We start from the raw sequence: 21,735 nt of genomic DNA, 5'->3' as shown, positions 1-21,735 counted from the left end.
GTCATCGAGCCAATCCCTCATCAAAGAAGGTCATGAACTCTCATTAATGAGTGTTCTAGAAGCGGTCGCTAGCAGACAATGGAAATTGTATATAATCGAATTTAATTGAACTTGTATGTATCTTCAAAATTTTGTTGATATTCTTAGTCATGGATTTGTAGAAATTTAAACAATGTGTACAATTACTTTGTAGAAATGAGGAAAATATTGGTAAAGTTCAGGAAATTTAAAGCAGACAGGCATTTGGGTGCTTGTCGGTCAACCGCGAGCTTTGGAGTGGTTGACCGCAAACGTGTACGAGTACATGGTAGTTTCTAGAGTTCTGATCGGTCAACTGGGAGGTCGGTCGACCATGAGGTTAGGCCCGATCGACTGCGGACCCAGTAATGGATTTTCTTAGTTTCTGTCGTTTTGTCCGGTCGACCGTGAGCTTTGGCACGGTCGACCGCCAGTCGGGTTTGGGTCTTGGCTTTATTTCTTGTTCTGATTTGGTTCGTGTTTTGATAGATATTGAAACAAGATTTTAGGGTTTTGTTAATCAGAAAATAAAGAGTATCTTGAGCACTTTGAGAAGGAGAACTTGTGAGCGAGTTGAGAGATCATTGGTTAAGGTTTGTTCGAGTGTTTGAGTGATTGTAACCCTTTTGTACTCTCCTCGAAATAGTGAAATCTCCCTATCCTCTCCCCGTGGATGTATGCAAATTGCCGAACCACGTATATCTCCTGTGTTTGTAATTGGTTTGTAGTATTTGCTTGGATTGTGCTCGAGTTTGATTTCTTAATCTTCTCTTGTGACTCGCGGACTCGTTCGGTGTGCGAGCACACTTCCGTAAAGGCACGCGACAATTGGTATCAGAGCTTAGATTTAAGATCTAGGGTTTTGGCACTGGGTGGAGGAAGATTCATCGTGGAAGCTTGGTTCTTAGAGTTCTAGGCTTCGGTGGAGATAGTGTTTAGGGTTGCCGTTGAAGATTTCACTTTCCTTATGTAGTTAGGAGATCTATTTAGAATCCGTTCTAGGGTTCAATTGGGTAACTTCTAAATTCTTTCAAGTTTGAATTTTTCTCTACAATTTAGAGTTTGTATAGGTGAAGAAGTTGGTGAAAGCACTAAGATGGTGGGTATAGTTCAAGTTGGTTTTCAGAACACTAAAATTAGTATGGTTAAATATGGCGGCAAGATTAATTTTGGTTTGTGGATGAGTGACGTACATGATGCGCTCAATGCTCAGAATTTGGAGGAGACCATCATGGTTAATGAAAGGCCACCAAAATATGAAGAGGCGGTATGAGAAAAGATGAATAGGAATGCTTATGGGGTGATCACATCTTGTTTTGAACAGGAGCTGAAGTATGATGTGATTGGGGTGACGTTTACAATGAAGATGTAGGAGATTCTCAACAATAAGTACCTTACGAATAGTGTTGAGAACCGTTCGTACTTGCTGTGAAGATTATTCAGATTTTAGATGTCCAGGGGCACCTCACTTGCAATTCATGTGAGCAACTATACGAAGTTGTTGTCAGACTTAGCGAATATAGATGAGAAGATTACGGATGAGCACAAGGCTATTATTCTTTTGGGCTCCTTACCGGATGAGGAGTGTAATACCTTCGTGCTTACTTTGTTGAACGGGAGATCTTTTATCACATATAGTAAAGTTACTAATACTTTGACGAACTATGATTTGAGGAGGAAGGACAAGGAGACTTCCCATGCTAGTACTACAGGAGAGGTCTTGTCGATGAGAGGTAGAAGCCCATATTCGAGAGGTGGTAATAGGAATAGGTCAAAGTCTAGAGGCTATCACCAGTTAGCAAAGAACCAGTGTGTGTTCTGCAAGGAACAGGGATGTTGGAAGAGAGACTGCCCGAAGCTCAAGGAGAAGTGTTAGCCTTCTTGTTTTGATGATGATTTACAAACAATTTACTACTAATGTTGTTTGTCTAGTGTTTGTGTATTCCTATGTATTGTAGACAAACAACGTTGTTGGAGGATGGATGGAATTGCGCTTCAACGATAATATCCAAAGGAGGTTGGCGGAATGTCGGGTTGAAGCCTATACAATTCAAGTTAAAGATCAAGTTCAAGCTTCATCCGTAAGTGTATCAAGTCAAGCTTAATTGAAGATCAAGATTGCTTGGGTAATGTAGTTTTAGATTTTATATTATGTGTGTTGGATACTCTAAGCTCAATATCATATACACACACGTATTTGGTTTCTAAGCTCAAATATTGTATTCTCAGTTTATAGACTTAACAATCATCATATACATATTTTATCAAGTCTATATAATCATTGTGCAAAGTTTCAAAACATTGTTTATGTCAAAACATCAAACTTCATGTATATCACTTTTTTCATGTTTTGAACACTTTTGCAAAATAATGAGATTTCACAATTGGGAAATGTAAATTGGAAAATTCTTTTTGTAACATGTTCAAAATATCATTTGCAAACATTTTTTAAAGTTTCATCAAGTTTGGAATTGATTTGTTATGTTTAAAGGAATTTACAAATTCACGTTTTCGTTCGTGCACATGTTCGTGCATGTTTTACAAAACTGATGAGTTTTCGCAAATGGGAAGTGATATTTGAAAAATTCTTTCTCTGACATGTTTATATACATGTTTAGAAACTTTTCTTCAGTTTTTACTATTTTTGGAGTTGATTTACTGTGCTAATTGATTTTACAAAATCGTATATGTTAACAGTTTTTTTAGAAACTGTAAATTTGTGTTCAAATATTTATTTCTCTCAACTGGGAAAGATTTTTCCTAAATTCTTTCTCTGACATGTTATTCTACATGTCTAGAACATTCCCATAAAATTTCATAATTTTTTGAGTTCATTTACTATTTTAAATTGATTTTACAAAACAGTTGCGCACTGCTACAGTAACTCCGGTCGACCGGAAATATCTCTGGAACTTTTTCAGGTTTGTACAGTGCGAGCGGTCGACCGAAAAAAAGGTCGGTCGACCGCCCAGCTCCCAGAATGCCCATAACGACTATTTTTTTGTATCCGTTGGAGGGGTTTTTGGTCTTTTGGTTTGGGCTTTTGTTTGAGGTATTGGGAGGCTATAAATACCCCCTTATACCTCAGTTTCAAAATATCTAAGAGAATGTTTTAGAAAGAGTTTAACAAGGGTTTAAACTTGTTTAAGTGTTGTTTAAGTTTGTTTAAGAAGCTTTTAAGCATTTGAGTGTTTGGGTTTGTGAAATTAACTTCACAAGAGCTTGAGGAGTTCTTCTATTGGTGCTTGAGCATTCAACCTTTCCTCCTTCAATCTCTTGATCTACTTGAGAAGTCTTCTAAACTCTATTTCTAGCTCTTTTTTTATATATTTGATTATCATTGTTATTAAGCTAGAATTATATTGAGTTTAGTTTTGATTTATTTAATCTCATTATTACACACACCCACATTGAGCTTTTAGTATTTACATACATAGTATAGTTGGGTGGTGAGAGATTGTAACTTTGAGTTGTGCTAAATTGAGTTCTCACCTGTATTAGAGAAAAAATCATTTGTTGTTGCATTGTGTGTGTTGTAGAGTTTTCGGTTAGCTAGAAAACCGTATTGTGAGGGTGGAGTGGAGATCTCCTCGAGGTGAGAAACCGTATTGTGAGGGTGGAGTGGAGATCTCCTCGAGGTGAGGAGCGGAGACGTAGGTCGTGGGGACCGAACTCCGTGAGAGAAATTGTGAGGTGTAAACGTTATTCGGGTGAGCGTAGAAAACCCGGTTGTGATAGTGGAATTCTCCCCGGGAGTGGGGAGCGGAGACGTAGGACGGAAGGTCCGAACTCCATGATCATATCGTGTGTTTGAGTTTGTCATTGGCGTTCTTTTTCATTCATGCCTATTGTTTATATCGCCTTTTTCATTTGCTCTTAGTTCATTTTATCCACTATCTTGTTTATCTTGTTTATGTTTGTATCACCCTTAGTTTCATATCCTTGCATATAACTCATAGTATATCTCATTGCTAGGATATATCCCTTGTTCATATTGCTTATCCTAGCTCACATATATTATTGTATTTCATACTTGCTAGGATAACTTATTAATTAATTTTAATTGGCATATAATCGGATTAGATTAGCATAAGACCCTAATCACCCCCCTCTAGGGTCTAACAAGAAGGAGAATAGCAAGAAGAAGGGTCCAAAGGCCAATGAGGTGAATGTTGCGAAAGACGAAGATTTCGATGATTCGAACTTTTCTCTATTGTTTACTCCGGAGGTGAACCATGTGGATGCATCAGATTAGATGCTTGATTCTGGCGTTACTTATCATGTGACTCCTAGGCAAGATTGGTTTGCATCATTTGAGAGACTCGACGAGGGTGTTGTTATCATGAAAAATGATCAATTCTTTAGTATTTATAGGATAGGTACCATGAGGATTCGGATACACGATAGAGTAGTCCGTAAATTGAAAGAAGTGAGATTTGTTCCTCAGCTGAAGAAGAATCTTATTTCTATTGGAGCCTTGGAGGCAAAGGGATTCAAGATGACCTTTGAAGACGTTGTAGCAAAGGTAACTAAGGGATTTTTAGTGGTGATGAAGGGAGTCCATAGTCGAAACTTATATTATCTGAAGCATAACATCGAGGTTGGTCAGGTAGCTTCAGCTATTTCAGAGGTGGATATGAGTAGACTTTGGCACTACAGGTTAGGGCTCACAGGAGAAAAGTCACTGCAGGTTTTGTACAAGCAGGGGCTATTGAAGGGATTCAAGAGTGGGAAGATTGAGTTCTGTGAATACTGTGTTCTTGGTAAGAAGATGAATGTGAAGTTCGGGACAGCCATCCATAGTATGAGGGGCATCCTGGATTACATGCATACAACTATTTAGGGTCCCACTAAGACTGCATCACTTGGTGGTCGATATTGGTTCTTCACGTTCGTTGATGACTATTCTAGACATTGTTAGGTGTACACCATGACGCATAAGAATAAAGTCCTATAGTTATTTGTGGAGTAGAAGAGAAGATTAGAACTACAGACTGAGAGAAAGATCAAGATAACGATAGTGAGTACATATCAGATCCCTTTCAGCAGCTATGTCGAGACGAGGGCATAAAGAGACACTTCACAGTTAGTCATACACCGCAACAAAATAAGGGTGGTGAAGAGTGGTTTGGAGAAGATTTTTTGGGCTGAGGTACTATCATATGCGAGCCACCTCATTAACAGGCTGCCCTCATCTGCGATTGAGGGGAAGACCCCTATGGAGATGTGGTCGGGAGACCCAGTACATAACTATGACCAGCTCAAGGTATTAGGGTGCCTTGTATTTTATCATGTTAGAACAGATAAATTGGAACCTCAAGCTAGGAAGGCCATATTTGTAGGATTCAAGCATGGTGTAAAGAGATACAAACTATGGGATAAAGTTGATAGGAAGATTGTGCTGAGTAGAGACGTCACGTTCAATAAGGTTTCTATCTTGAAGCTTTCCAGCTCTCATCAGGTGGAGAGCGACCCGACGGAGGAGATATCACAGGTGGTAGAGATCGATACAGCTCCACATTATCCAGATGGTACCGTATCCATTAGAGTGCCGACTGAGGTGACGTCAGACGAGCACGATGACGACGACGAGGATACGAGTACAGATGTGTAGGATCAGGGACCGATGACTCAGGTTCAGGATTCTATTATGGTTCAGAGATAGAGGAGAGACATATGTATGCCAACACGGTATACCGACACAGTAGTTGTGTATGTACTTCCCGTGGAGAGTATCGATGAATTGGTGCCTACTACATTTAGAGAGGCCGAGCAGAGTTCGGAGGATGATTCGTGGTAGGTAGTTATGTAGGAGGAGATGGAGTCTCTTTATAAGAACAATACATGGGAGCTTGTTTAGCTTCCAAAGGGACGGAAGGCGATTGGTTGCAAGTGGGTATACACGAAGAAGGAGGACATTGAAGGTACTCTATTGAGGTTCAAAGCTAGGTTGGTTATGAAAGGCTATGTACAGGAGGAAGGTATTGATTATAATAAGGTTTTCTCTCCAGTAGTGAAGCACTCTTCAATTCGAATTTTGCTAGCTTTAGTGGCACAGTATGGTTTGGAGTTATATCAGTTAGATGTGAAGATGGTATTTCTTCATAGTAATCTTGATGAAGTAATATATATAACTCAGCCATTGGGATTCCGAGCTGCTGGGAAGGAAAAGTTGGTTTGTAGGTTGAAGAAATCGTTATACGGTTTGAAGCAATCTCCTCGATAGTGGTATAGGGGATTTGATGGTTTCATGATCGGTCATTTGTACATTCGGAGCCAGTTTGATCCTTGCATGTGTTATCGCAAGTTAAAAAAAGATGCACACGTTTAATTGTTGCTTTATGTTGATGACATGTTGGTTGCTTCTATTTTCAGATCTGCTATAGATGAGTTAAAGGAATAGCTTTCAAATGAGTTCAAGATGAAGGATTTGGGTAAGGCAAAATGTATTTTGGGGATGGAGATCAGCAGAGACAAAGAGAAGGGTAGAATTTGTTTGACACGGGTGACTTATTTGAAAAAATTACTACAGCGGTTCAATATGGGTATGGATACGAAGCCAGTTAGTGTACCTTTGGGAACCCATTTGAAATCTTCATCTGACCTTTCACCGAAGACAATTGAAGATAGAGAATTGATGTCGAAGACACCATATGCGAGTGCAGTTGGGAGCTTTATATTATTGATACACTTTATAAATACAAAATCTCCAAAATGATTTTACTAATTAGAATCATCAAAATTTACAAACATTACAATTAGCATCAAATTATTTTCTTCCTATTTAATCTAAAAGATATAAAATATTTTAGGAAAAATTGTGTCAAGGCCCCAAAAGCAAAAATTTCATGCGATGTAACGCCTTTGACTTTTTCACATGTGTTTTAACCCTTAAATTAGAGATCTATATTTTAGAGCTCTTCTTTAGCAATTATTACCTGTCAACTAAGCATAGAGAGAGAATAAAAAATAAAAAACCGTAAAATATCATTATCTCCTCTATTCTTTCATATTAAGTCTAAAAACAAGTTGAATTAGACTTAACATGAAAGTCTAATTTTCATATTAAGTTCAATTTAATTCATGTTAAGTCTAATTTAATTCCTTTTAAGTCTAATTGAAATCATGTTATGTCTAATTCAACTTGTTTCAAGTCTAATTTAATTCATGTTAAGTCTAATTCAACCTGTTTTTAAGTCTAATTTTATGTTAAATCCAATTTAATTCATGTTAAGTCTAATTTAATTCCTTTTATGTCTAATTTAAATCATATTAAGTCTAATTTAACTTATTTCAAGTCTAATTTAATTGAACTTAACATGAAATTAGACTTAAAAAAGTTAAATTAGACTTAATATGATTTAAATTAATTTAACATAACATGATTTAAATTAGACTTAAAAGAAATTTAACATGATTAAAATTAGACTTAAAATAAGTTGAAACAGACTTAACATAATTCATGTTAAGTCTAGTTCGACTTGTTTTTAGACTTAAAATAAGTTGAATTAGACATAACATGATACAAATTAAACTTAAAAAAATTTAAATTAGACTTAACATGAACAAAATTAGACTTAACATGATCCAAATTAGACTTAACATGAATTAAATTGGATTTAATATAAAATTAGACTAAAAATAAGTTAAATTAGACTTAACGTGATTCATGTTTAGTCTAATGTAACTTGTTTTTAGACTAAAAATAAGTTAAATTAGACATAACATGATTTAAATTAGACTTAAAAGAAATTAAATTAGACTTAACATGAACTAAATTAGATTTAACATTAAATTAGACTTAAAATAAGTTAAATTAGACTTAACATGATTTAAAAGTGAACTTAACATGAACCGAATTCTACTTAACATGAACCGAGTTGGACTTAACATAAACCGAATTGGACTTAACATGATTTAAATTGAACTTAACATAAACCAAATTGGACTTAACATATAATACATGTTAAGTCTATTTTATTTTATTTTAAGTCTAATTTCATGTTAACTCTAATTTAAATTAGATTTAAAATGATTTAAAATAGACTTAACATGATTTAAATTAGACTTAAAATGATTTAAACTGAACTTAACACGAACCAAATTGGGCTTAGCATAAACCAAACTGGATTTAACACGAATCAAACTAGACTTAATATGAACTAAACTGGACTTAATACTAAACTGGAATATGAACCAAACTAGACTTAATACTAAACTGGATTAAAATTAGACTTAAAAGGAAATGAAATAAATTTAACATGAATCAAATTGACCTTAACATATAGTAAAATTGGACTTAACATAAAATTAGACTTGTAATAAGTTAAAATAGACTTAACATGATTCATGTTAAGTCCAATTCAACTTATTTTTAGACTTAAAATAAGTTGAATTAGAAATAACATGATTTAAATTAGACTTAAAAGGAATTAAATTAGGCTTAACATAAATACAACTGGACTTAATACTTAAAACATGTTAAATTAGACTTAACATGATTCATGTTAACTCTAATTCAACTTATTTTTAGACCTAAAATAAGTTGAATTAGACTTAACATGATTTAAATTAGACTTAAAATGAATTAAATTAGGCTTAACATGATCCATGTTAACTCTAATTCAACTTATTTTTAGACCTAAAATAAGTTGAATTAGACTTAAAATGAATTAAATTAGACTTAAAATGAATTAAATTAGACTTAATATGAATCAAACTGGACCTAATATGATAGATCTGGAGAGAACGAAGAGGGAGGAGGAAATGAGGGTATTTTGGGCTTTTATATTTATTTCTCTCTTTTTGTGCTTAGTTTACATGATAATTACATGAAAAAGGGCGACAGCACATGATATGACATTTTTTTGGGCTGAACCACATAGGAAAAAGTGGAGGGGTTGCAGCACATGAATGTTTTACTTTTGGGGCATTGACATAATTTTTCTAATATTTTAATAATAATTTTAAGAGTTAGGAACAAAATATCATAATACAAAATTATTTTAATAAAAATTCTTTAATTTAATACATGCTATAAGATTTACTAGGAAGTATGACTCAAATATATAATCATAAATTTATAGCTCATTCAAAAATTACATTCATTTTAGTCATATTCTTAATTTCACAGTCACACAACGATATCACCGTAACAAGGCAGGGAGGGTTAACAAAGAATTCAAAAATAACACTTCACTAGTTCTTTTTTTTCTAGAAAGAATATACTCTCAAGTCTCTAGAACTCATATTCAAATAATATAAGTTATATTGAAATAACGTATATTATATTGAAATAATGTAAGTTACATTGAAATGACGCATATTATGATGTAATAACATAGGGGAATGATGTGGCTAAGTTATTTTATAAAGTTACATAATATTCAAGGCCTGTTAGGTTACTTATTGCAACACCAAAACGCGGAGGTCCTTCCCGTGTGTCAGCAATAAAACGCAGAGCAGAGGTCCTTCCTGTGTTGAAATATCAAAACACAAAGGTCGGTCCTGCGTCGCAACATCAAAATGTAGAGGTCATGCCTGTTAGACCCTAGAGGGGGGGGGGTGATTAGGGTCTTATGCTAATCTAATCCGGTTAAATGCCAATTTAAATTAATTAACAAGTTATCCTAGCAAGTATGAATATGACAATATATGAGCTAGGATAAACAATATGAACAACGAGATATATCCTAACAAAGAGATATAGGCAATGTATGTGTAAGGATATATAAACTAACACAAGGATAAACAAAAAGAACTAGATAGTGGATGATATAAATAATGAGCTATGGACAATGGCGACAAGAAATATAAACATAAGATTAAGTGCGCCAAAGCAAACTCAAACAAGCAATATGATCACGGAGTTCGGACCTTCCGTCTTACGTCTCCGCTCCCCACTCTCGGGGAGAAATCCACTATCACAACCGGGTTTTCTACGCTCACCCGAATAATGTTTACACCTCACAGTGTCGGTTTTCAACGCTCACCGATCAACGTCACTCCTCACCCTCACAATGTCGGTTTTCAACGTTCACCGATCAACGTCCACTCCTCACACTCGATTTTCTAGTTCACCGAAAACTTCACAACACACTCGGTTTCTAGCTCACCGAAAACCTTACAACACTCACAAAGTAAATACAACAAATTTGTTCTCTACAATACTATGAATGCAAATACAATAAGCTCATGTGGGTGTGCGTAACAATGAGATTCAATAAAAACTTAACTCAATAAGAACTAGCAATAAGATTGATATGAAATACAATAGTAGAAATGCTAGGAAATAGAGTTAAGGAAACTTCTCTATAAACACAAAGAGAGGATAATGAAATGTTAAAGATGAACTCTTCAATAGTTGATGTAAACTCCTCTTTGTAACAGCAAACCCAAAACAAACTTAAACCAAAACTAAACAAGCTTAAACCCTTATTTAAAACATTGTTTAAAAACTTCTTAGATATTTAGAAAGAGAACAGCAATGGGGTATTTATACCCACTCAAAATCTCAGCCAAAAACCCCCAAGCAAAAGACAAAAACAGCCCCAGCCAACGGTAACAAAAATAGCCGTTGGAACGACCGATGACTCTCTGGAAAAATACTGACGAATGGTCAATTGACCGGTCGACCGTACCGGTCGACCGAAAACTGACATCCCAGAAAAATTTTTCTGATTTTAAAACGCTGTTTAAAAATATCAAATAAATTCCAAAAAATGTAAAACTTTGGGGAATGATTGTAGACATGATAATAAACATGCTACAATGACTGGTTATCAAAAAGGACTTCCCAAATGAAAAATATCATCATTTTACAAACTAGTCCAAAACATGAAAATATGAGATACTTGAATTTTGATGTTTTGACATAAACCAACTTTTGAAACTTTGTGAAATGTTTTTATAGACTTAGTAAAACATGTATAAACTGATATTGAAGTCTATAAACTAAGAATACAATATTTTCACAAAATTGCATATTCTATGCAATGTTTTCAAAAACATAATAGAAAATATGAAATATAGAATTTCATATATATAACCATAAAAACTCAAAACATATGTATGTATATATATAACTATATATATGCATAGAAACCAAAACTTATGTATATATATATATATAACTATATATATATAAAGAAACCAATAAATGTGTGTATATAGATATTGAGCTTAACGTACTTAACACACATAATATAAAACCTAAACTAAATTACCCAAGCTTGATCTTGATCTTCAATAAGCTTGAACTTGGTACACTTGCGGATGAAGCTGAACTTGGATCTTAAACTAGAATTGCATAAGCTTCACCGACATTCCGCCAACCTCCTTTGGATATGATCGTTGAAGCTCTATTCCATCCATCCTCCAACTACGTTGTTTGTCTATAATAAATAAGAAAACACAAATACTAGACAAACAACATTAGTGGTAAATTGTTTGTTAAACATCATCAAAACAAGAAGGCCAACAATCTCCCCCTTTTTGATGATGACAAACAATTTACAAAAAAAATATATGCATGAAAGGAAATGAATGTATAAATTATAATTCACATGCATATAAACAAGAAGGAATATACTCACAATATTTCTCCCCCTTTGACAACATCAAAAAGGGGACAAAAAAATTAAGAGAGCGAAAGCTCCCCCTATCAATAAGCATAGGTGAGTATAACATATAGAAAGATATAGGGATTGCTCCCCTTATCAAAATGCCATAAAGAATATATAAAAGGAAGATCATGGCAAACATGTGAGCAAGCATAAAAAATATGCTAAAAATCACTCACATTCAAGAGATAATGAGAACATATATAAATATATCAAGATGAACATATTTTCTCATATCAAAAAACATAAAAAACCATGTATAAAAAAGATTTATGAAATCACAAGAAGGAAGATATGAGAATCATGTAAAAAGTTTTCAAATAAAAACAAATCAACCAATGAAATCATAAATCGCAAGTAAATCATATAAATCAACCAATGAAATCATAAATCGCAAGTAAATCATATAAGAACATAAAACGAAATCATCATTGATTTTCAAAACTCAAGAGAGGCAATTATATCTAGCTATTGAGCTAGTATCAACCCATATAAATATTTTAGCATCCGGTAAACAAGATTTGGGAATAAACACCCAATAAATCCAGAGGTTATATAAACACAAACCTCTCATCAAAACAAAATTAATAATCATGAAAACAAAAGAATTAATCAAGGAAAAATTGTTTTCATAACCAAATGATTTTTAAGACATAATTTTCAAAACCAAGATAAAGAAAAATGAAAACACTAAAATTCTTGGTTTAAAATTAAATTTGTTTTGGTACCCAAGTAATCTTGGTACCAAAAGGTTTAGGGACATGACCCTTATCTTTTAAGCTCAAAGCCTTAGGGTTATGAACCCTCTTGGGCACATATGATGCACTAACATGGTCAAAACAATATTTATTCAAATGACCCTTCCGATTGTAATTTGTGCAATGAAAGAGATCCATTTGTTTTTGTGGACCATTAGCTCGTGCACGGGAATCATTTGCAAATAAAGATTTTCTTTTAAAATTATTTTGCAAATGAGAAACATTATTAAACAAAGGTGGTTTACTTGAGAAATTTGACAAGTTTGAATATTTTTCAAATCATAACAAAACTTCGCCAAATGGCCAAATCTACCACAAACATCACATTTAAAAACATGTGGTCTACTAGAAACATTTGGCAAATGAATTTTTTTTTTCAAATCAAAACAATATTTTGCCAAGTGACCAAAACGACCACAATGATCACATCTATACACATGAGCATGCTTATGATGAACAATGGGTGCATGTGTGTGTACATGTGATGAAGAAGCTACATGAGATGCACAAGGAGTATTGACATTTTTATGTTTGTGTGCATCATAGCAAAATTTAGCTAGATGGCCTTTACGGCCGCAAATAGAGCATTTGTAAATTTTGCTATATATGTGTGCATGATGAGTAGATGATTTTAACTTAGACTTGACACACATATTCACAAGCTTCTTATGGTTGTTAATGCATGTATTAAGAGTTGAATCTAAAGAAGAAATACGGTTTTTAACATCATTCAACTCATCATTAGGCATATGTGCATTTTTATTAGAAGTAGAACATATATAGTCATCTATAAAAGAAGATGCAATAATTTATCACTAGCACAAGCAAGTTCATCATTAGGTAAATCATTAATGGTTTCGAACTTGCAAACCTCACTAGGGCTATCGCCTAGTGCTCGTGTGCATGAAGCTCCTTTAGAACTTGAAGCGGGATCCTCCAAAGCTTGTCGGATCGCCTCCAAGTCTCCTTGATGCGCTTCTATGAATTTCCATAATGTATAAGCGCTATCAAAAGAATCAAGCTTGTTAGACATAAATGAATCAAATGCATTTAATAAAAATTCTAACATAAGCTTGTTCATAATAAACATCTTTTTATCATGTTTGTTCCACTTGGATTTCTCCAACGTGGGCACAATATAAGTACAATCAATGATTTCCCATAAATGGATTTTTTTAGATTAGCAGAGACTTATTCGGTCGACCGGTGCGGTCGACCGATGGAAATTTCGAGCTCTCGGTCGACCGGTGTGGTCGACCGACAAACTCTTTGCTGCCCACTGACGAATGATCACATGAACGGTCGACTGGTGCGGTCGATCGAGGACTGATACATTCCAAAACTGATTTTAAAACAGATTTTGAGACTTTTGGAAAATTGTCAAAAATAACAAATGAAATCCAGAAAATATGAAACTTTGGGAAATGTATATAAACATGTAAATGAACATGTTACAAAAAGAATTTTCCAAATTGCATTTCTCATTTGTGAAAAATCATCATTTTGCAAAAATAGTCCAAAACACGAAAATGTAAACATGTGAATTTTGACATTTAGGCTAAACCATATTTTGAAACTTTGCACAATGATTTTGTAGACTTAATAAAATATGTATATGATTATTGTCAAGTCCAAAAACTAAGAAAACAATATTTTCACAAAATTGCATATTCTATGCAATATATACTAAAACACAATAATAAATATGAAACATGTGATTTCATATTTATAATTTATAAACATGAAAACTCAAAAACACATGTATGTATATATATAACTATATATATGCATAGAAACCAAAGCTTATGTATATATATATATATATATAACTATATATATACAAAGAAACCAATAAATGTGTGTATATAGATATTGAGATTAACGTACTTAACACACATAATATAAAACCTAAACTAAATTACCCAAGCTTTATTTTGATCTTCAATAAGCTTGAACTTGGTACACTTGCGGATGAAGCTGAACTTGGATCGTAAACTAGAATTGCATAAGCTTCACCGACATTCCACCAACCTCCTTTGAATATGATCGTTGAAGCTCTATTCCATCCATCCTCCAACTACGTTGTTTGCCTAGAATAAATATAAAAACACAAATACTAGACAAAACAACATTAGTGGTAAATTGTTTGTTAAACATCATCAAAACACGAAGGCCAACAATGCCCGCGTTTCAGATTCAAAACACAGGGTTCATCCCCAGCATTCCAGTTAAAAATGCATAGTTCGTGGACTCAAAACACAGAGTTCATCTCTGTGTCCTAACTCTGCGTTTTAGATTTACAATGCTGTGCGAACATAGCGTTTTTAGCCTAACAGGCCCAACTCTGCGTTTCAAGTCTAAAACAGCATTTTTAGCCTAAAACAGGTCCAACTCTGCGTTTCAAGTCTAAAACGCAGAGTTCGGGTCCAAAACGCCATTTTCGGCGTTTGACTCATTCAAGCTCGAGCTGAACGGTTCCAGAAACTATTTTCCCCCACAATTGGAGGGATTTTTGCCCCACTTAGGAGCGGATTAAGTGGGCAGATACACCCCTTAATCCCCCTATAAATATGTGTAAACTCAACTGAGTTCGGGGTTGGCTTTTTGGGGGAATTGCTGAAGAATTAAGATCGGTAATTATCTCTTGGAGCAGTGTCAGATCTTAGAAGGCCTGGAGTATCATCAGGAGCCATTCTTGGAGCTTTCCTACTTGGCTTATAAACAGATTTTCAGTTCAAATTAACTCTGTTATAGAGTTTAAACTCGCTTTGAGTTCTTAAACTCGTTAAGAGTTATTTTTAAACTTTCCACGCAAGTTATCCTCGATATTAATCAAGAGGAATCAACTACGTTCCAGTGAAAAAAGATGTTTGGATCGTCAACAAGAAGCAAACTCGATACGAACGTCGATGGAGACATCTCATCGCTATCGTGAAGAACCCAGTTTTAAACAAAGGAGAGGATCTCCGTCGATCTTCTTCTCTTTTGTAAATCGGGATTCCGATTAAGAAGAGTGTAAATTATTTTTCTAAGTTAGTTAGAGAGAAATTGTATTGAGAGAATTGTATTTATTCTTTGTTTAAGTCAATTAGAGAGATAATACAATAAATCATATGCTCAATTGTCTTCTTACAAATTTCTCAGCAAACATTGTTCCTTTTATTTTAATCGGTGTCAATCTGTATTGTCCTTTTCATTTATTTTGAACTCTAGATCTGTTTTAGGTTGGGTTGCGGGCTATGGGGTTGTAGTTCATGGGAATTGTTAGTAGATTCGGTTTACATAGTGGCAGTAACCATCAAATCGTGCCGGGGAGGACGATTGCGATGGGTAGCCAATCTTACTGGGTGTAAGGGGTTGTAAAACTGTTTTGCTAGTGATTCTGGTTGTAGGACGTAGGCCTGGGGGCCGAACCTGGGTACATCTGTGTGTGCTTTACATTATGCATTATTTTCTGCATATTATAACTGCTTGCGTTTGTGATTTAATATATTTGCGTGGTTGTTTGGTTGTTTGGCTAAATTAAAAATTATAAATTGGTCGTAGCCTATTCACCCCCACCCCTCTCTAGGCTATCCCTCGATCCAACACTTTTATTCTCCATCAATAACTACATAAAATATTATTTATAGTTACATGTAACAAAATTTTTAGGCACATGCTATAAGATGTATCTATTGTTTTTAGGTGTACACCATGTGCTGTATATATTTAACTAAAAATTAAATGTTAAAATAAACTTGTGTCCGGGGTATGAGAACATATGGAATTATGTGGGTTTTAAACCAAATGGGGGTAAAACTTTGGGTTGTTTAACAATTACCCCTAAACAATGAGTTAAAGTTTACACAAATTACCAAAGAAATCAAGATTTTCAAGGTTCCATCTTTAGAAGTTAGATTATTTGCACTTTGGAACTGCAACATTAACAATTTGGTTAACTTTGACACCCTAAAGTTTTCATTTAACATTTTGATACCCAAAAGTTTTTACTCTTTCCTTTAATACTGTTATGGTGTTCATTCACCCAAGATACAATATTTGCAAAGTGATACAATAAGAATCCTAGTCAACTCCCAAGAGTTCTAGGCAGTCAACTCCTAAGTCGACTAATAAGTCCTTGGCTCTTTATCAAGGTAAGCCTAGGGCCTCACATATGGTCGATTCCTCCAGTTAAACTCGACCATCATGGCTAGATTACAAGACCTTGGTATCTTATCAAGGTATAAACCTAAGGCACAATTACGGAGACCTCGGCCCTATCGCCTCATCAAGCCGGCACCCTGGTGTCGACACAAGAGACGATATTAGCCGATACGAGAGATCCTGACATTCCAGTCAAGTCGACGGCTTTATATCGACTCGAAAGATGGTTATTAAGCTGAGATAAGACGACGTTTCACCCAGTCGGACAGACCGACACTCCTAAGTCGACACGAAAGGCGGTGCCGGTCGATCCTTTTATCGAGGACGACCCTATTTAGGGCCACTCGACCACTCACTGGACATTTCTCAGAAACGACTTAAGGGACGTTCTCTACTGTCGACTAAGTTGAGGACTCGACTCCGGCCTCGAGCCTCTCCCCTTGAGCAAATATCGACATCCCAGTTCACCTCGAGCAAGTCTTATCCAGATTTTGGCCTGATAAGTCTCCATGATTTGTTAGCTCAATCACTTCCCGGAAAATACGGAGGTACATTCTCCCATAATGATGTGACTTCCCCTCCAGTCGCCATTTGACACCTGTAAAGCGAGGGATGACTCAGTATGCCCACGTGACTTTTGTTACACTCATAAGTTACTTTCCGGATATCACGGAGACGCGATCTCCCATGCTGAGATGACTTCTCTTCCAGTCGCCGGCCGACACTTGTAAAGAGAGGGATGACTCATCTTCCAGCTCACGTTTTGTCACCGCCATTCTGCATGGCCGAAATGACTAATCTGCCACGAACGTCCACTATATAGATGGATGCTATTCACCAAGAAGAAGAAAGAGAAGAAAAGAGAAGCCTAAAGAAAGAGGTGAGCAAAAAACAAAGCCAGAAGCAAATAACAATCTAAATCTTCCTCCTGACCTAATAATTATCTCCAATGCATACAGCATAAGAACCCATAGTTCTAAACTCTACTCAAGCTCATGTTTATCTACTGACTTTATCGTCGGAGGAACCACGGGGGAATTGGTCCCCACCCTCTCACGAGTTATTTCTGTCTATGCAGTGCGGACATCAGGCCCTCATTCAAGAACTAGGCATAAAGCTGGAGAAGGGAACGAGCCCTTCATCATCCTTCATCACCCCACAACAATCCTCTTCTGGATTAATAGTTTGTTTGATATCGAGTATCAACAAATACCCAAATATCTTTTCCCCGATACTTTGATACCTCCAAATTTGCATTTTTCATTGAGCACCGAATTACAAGCCCTTTAGGATTTGAGTCATTTAGCATCGACTTCAAAGACTTTTTAGTGACTAATATGTAATTATTGAGGATATGGGGGACCAATATATAAATAACCCAAATCTTATGTATAGTGAGAAAAATAATTAATATGAAGACTGTTAATGAGGATTGTACCCATCAACGAGGAATTTAGCCTAACATTCTAATAGAAATTTACTATTAATTTTTCTTCACTTAGATTTACTATCAAATTAGTTTACCATTTGTCCAACAAAGTATTATTTTACCCAATTAAATTATGTATCTTAGTCCCTTAAAATATTTTATATTTGGAATTTAGTCATTCATATTCTAAAATAGTCACCGCTTCACGTCGTTAAATTATTATGAAATTAGTCCCTCAAATTAGTAAAATTGTTATTAGCAACTTGTATTCTTAAATTATTATAATTATAAAATTAGTCCCTCGTATTATTAAAATTACTATTAGATCATTAGATCATTGTAATCTTAAATTATTATAAAATCAGTCCTTCAAATCAAGAATAGAATTAACAATTAGAGTGATTTACTTGAATAACTTCTCAGAATTGAGCGGTCTAAATAGAAAGTTTGATGTGCAATCAACCCCACCTACAGGCACATGCTTTTGCACGTGCTCTCCTAACTAGTGCTTTGAATACTGCCTTATTCTCAATAGAAGCGCGTGCTCGCCTAGCTAGTACTTTGAATACTGCCTTATTCTCAATCTAAGTGAGTCATGGAACAAGACAAAGGAGCAATCTCTCGTTGATCTCGAGTTGCGCTAGTCAAATTAGCATGAAAAGAAAATTATATAAATAAAACAATAAAAAGGGTCCACAAAGCACTGGTCAAATTAGTATGGGGCTAAGACTTTTTATGTCATTTTCTTAGACGTGCCGCCTCCACTTATTGCGTCAAAGAATCAAAAGTGCATCTAGGTCTCTTCTAATATACTATATATATATATTATATATATATATATAAGCAAATGAAGAAGAAGAAACTTGCTTCCCAGCAATTTAAGATTGACAACAGAAATTAAATTAGATTTTGTTTAGGGACAATGGTTAAAAAAGAAGAGTGATAGAGAGAAGCGAAAGTAATAGGATCTGTGTTTCCCTCTCTTTGTGAGCCCCCCCCCCCCCGCCTCCTTAAGAAGAAATGGCCAGCAAAATTTAGAATAAATAGGGGGATAGACCATATATCCAATGTGGTTTTGTGAAATTAAACCAAAGTAACATTAGAGAGACCTTTTATTAGAAAGAAAGTAGCTTGTGCAATTATGTATGCTTCATCTTTAGAATTTTGAAAATATCCTTTCTTTTGAAAACTACGGAATTCCCCGCTAAGTAAAATCAGTGGAACACTATCACATTTGGGAAAAGAAAATAAAATAAATGTTCTCTCACTCTTGCAAAAATCAACAAAAATACTCACTTGAAAAAGTCAACATTAATGCCTTCACTATTAGAAAGTTTTGTTACAAGGAAAATGCTAAGTGTACTATAAGAATTGTATTATTCTCGCATATTACTAGACATAAAGAAGTAGAGTCCATAGAAATTCATACTTCTCTTCACAATTTACTAGAAAAGATTACATTTTTTGTATGTAGTAGTACAAGAATAGTATAACTCTACTATAAGTTACATTACTTTTGTTGGGGATGATGAAGACTTTATATTCTGTTAGTTGGGGTGGAAACCAAAGGTGTTTGAATGCAACAAGATTTAACTTCATCAGCTACACATTGTGTTGGCCTTCTTGTTTTGATGATGTTTAACAAACAATTTATTTCTAATGTTGTTTGTCTAGTATTTGTTAGTATTGTTCTTGCAATATTTACTCTAGGACAACAACGAGTTGGAGATGGATGCGGATTGCGCCATAACGATCATATCAAATGGGGTTGGCGATATGGAGTGCAACCTTGCTTATCTCAAAGTTTAAAGATCAAGATTACAGCTTTCTCCTAGTCTAAAATAAAAACAAAAAAAAAAAAAAACCGTGAGATAATGGAGATAAGTTCAGCTGGGTACATAGTTGTTTTAGGCTTATATTATCGTTTGTCATTGGTACTCTAAGCTCAACTCATGGTATCACCCAGCCACTCTATCATTGGTACTCTTTCCCTTGTATATATATGCAGTTACTATATATCATACGCAATACAAACTATTCTGTTTCCTTTAGTATATAACTAAGTAGTTATATAACATACGCACCATTTCAGCCCTTTGGTATTTCCCACCTGTATATCTGGTTCATAAAATGACGCTACGTACATATTATCGGTCTTCTCCACAGTTTTATATACATCTGAAATTCTAATCTTTTCATATTACATTGCTTCGGCTTTCTTCAATGTTCTAACCATATAAGCAATGATATCACATGCGAACATATACTTTTCTGTTCATCATGCCTACCATATTGATTCCACCAATATCATTTTCATCTAGTTTCCAAGTAAATCAATGTTTGTTGTCTTTTGAAAAGTTCTTGCTACACAGATATCTTCGAAAATATCGCCTTCTTGGTCTATGGACTTTGAAATAATGATTACTCCTCCTAATTTCTACTATCTCATTTGATCAATGTTCAAAACGTGATTCCCAAGCTCCAAACTCAATGTGTATTACATTCGTCTATGGCTTTTTGGACCTCCTTCTACATTATGGACTTCTCACATTTGGATAAGCTCTTCTTAGCAACCACGTTTTAGTGTAGCAATGAGTGTACTTATCATACGACGCTAACCTCATTTTCCCAAACGTTTTCATATATCCGTTTTCTTCTGAATTTAATTTGATAATTTCTTCAACCATCAAGCCTTTGAACAGTTGGCTGAAAGCTCTCTTCCTCATGTCACGCTCGCTCAGCCTGTTGCCTGTCTATATGACTCACTAAGTTGCTCACGAACTGCCAGCGCAGATTATGATTCTTCCCTTCTGCTACACAGATCGATCGACCACTATAAATGCCGACTCATGATTGCTCGCTTTCATAAGCTCAGCACTCCCATGGAGCCCTTACTCAGCAGATCGTTGCCCGAGTACAACGCAAGCTTCTTCCATGATTTCTGTTTGTTGGTTTTCTTCATTGGTCTTTCAATTCCTTAGGGTTTTCTTCTGCTAAGTTTCTGAGGAGTAAAACTAATCACCATCTTGCGTCAGCTTCTCACCCATCCAAACTATGCTTTTTACAAATTTTACAAGGTATAGAGTTTTCTGTTTTACGTGTTGCTTAAAACGTTAACGTTTAAGCAGTCTTGTCTTTGACAAGGAATTCTCACAAGAGCAAGTTGGACGATCAATCCCTTTCGGTGACCGTCTCCAGCATCGACCGCTGCATTCCACGTCTTCTCCCCTCTCCTCTTACTTGTCTATCGAGACCACAAGTTTCTCTACACTCAATCTCAGCTAATTCTAATCCATTCCTCGCTCCACCACTCACATTATCTATCTAAGCCCACCGTATCGTCGATTATATTGGCCGTTTAGTTGCAATTTATGCTCTTTCCTCCTTCTTGTTTACCACCAACCATCATCACCCACTGCAGACAGCCTATATTGTCCTTTCACTACATCTTCCGCATAATAATTGATTGTGGGTTTGTGCTCGAATTTGAGTTTGGTATGAGCCTGACATTGTCAGGCTTCACTCTCCTCTTGTACTATAGAACAGCTTGTATTATATTATAGCTGCTTTCTACGAGATCACTAATCATTGATAATCACCAACTCACAAGAGGATGGATGATTGATGATGACGGATCGATTCCGAGGGAGTTGGCCGTCGGTGGCCCAGGTGGATCCCGCGTGAGTTCAAAAAGTTCCGAGCACATTGGAGGTCGAGTAAGTGACGGAACAGACACTTATGTAGGATCGTAGCATTGTGTCGC

The 21,735-nt window shown here is 35.3% G+C and overlaps 1 protein-coding gene across 1 annotated transcript in view; it reads left to right on the top strand.

Annotated features, from left to right (window-relative positions):
• LOC109838375 overlaps positions 1 to 21,735 on the top strand; it is a 71,050-nt gene that overhangs the window by 44,471 nt on the left and 4,844 nt on the right. The window lies entirely within an intron of this gene.

The sequence above is a fragment of the Asparagus officinalis genome, chromosome 4 (assembly GCF_001876935.1).
Source record: "Asparagus officinalis chromosome 4, Aspof.V1, whole genome shotgun sequence".
Classification (NCBI taxonomy): domain Eukaryota; kingdom Viridiplantae; phylum Streptophyta; class Magnoliopsida; order Asparagales; family Asparagaceae; genus Asparagus; species Asparagus officinalis.
This window is presented reverse-complemented; position numbering and strand designations above follow the sequence as displayed.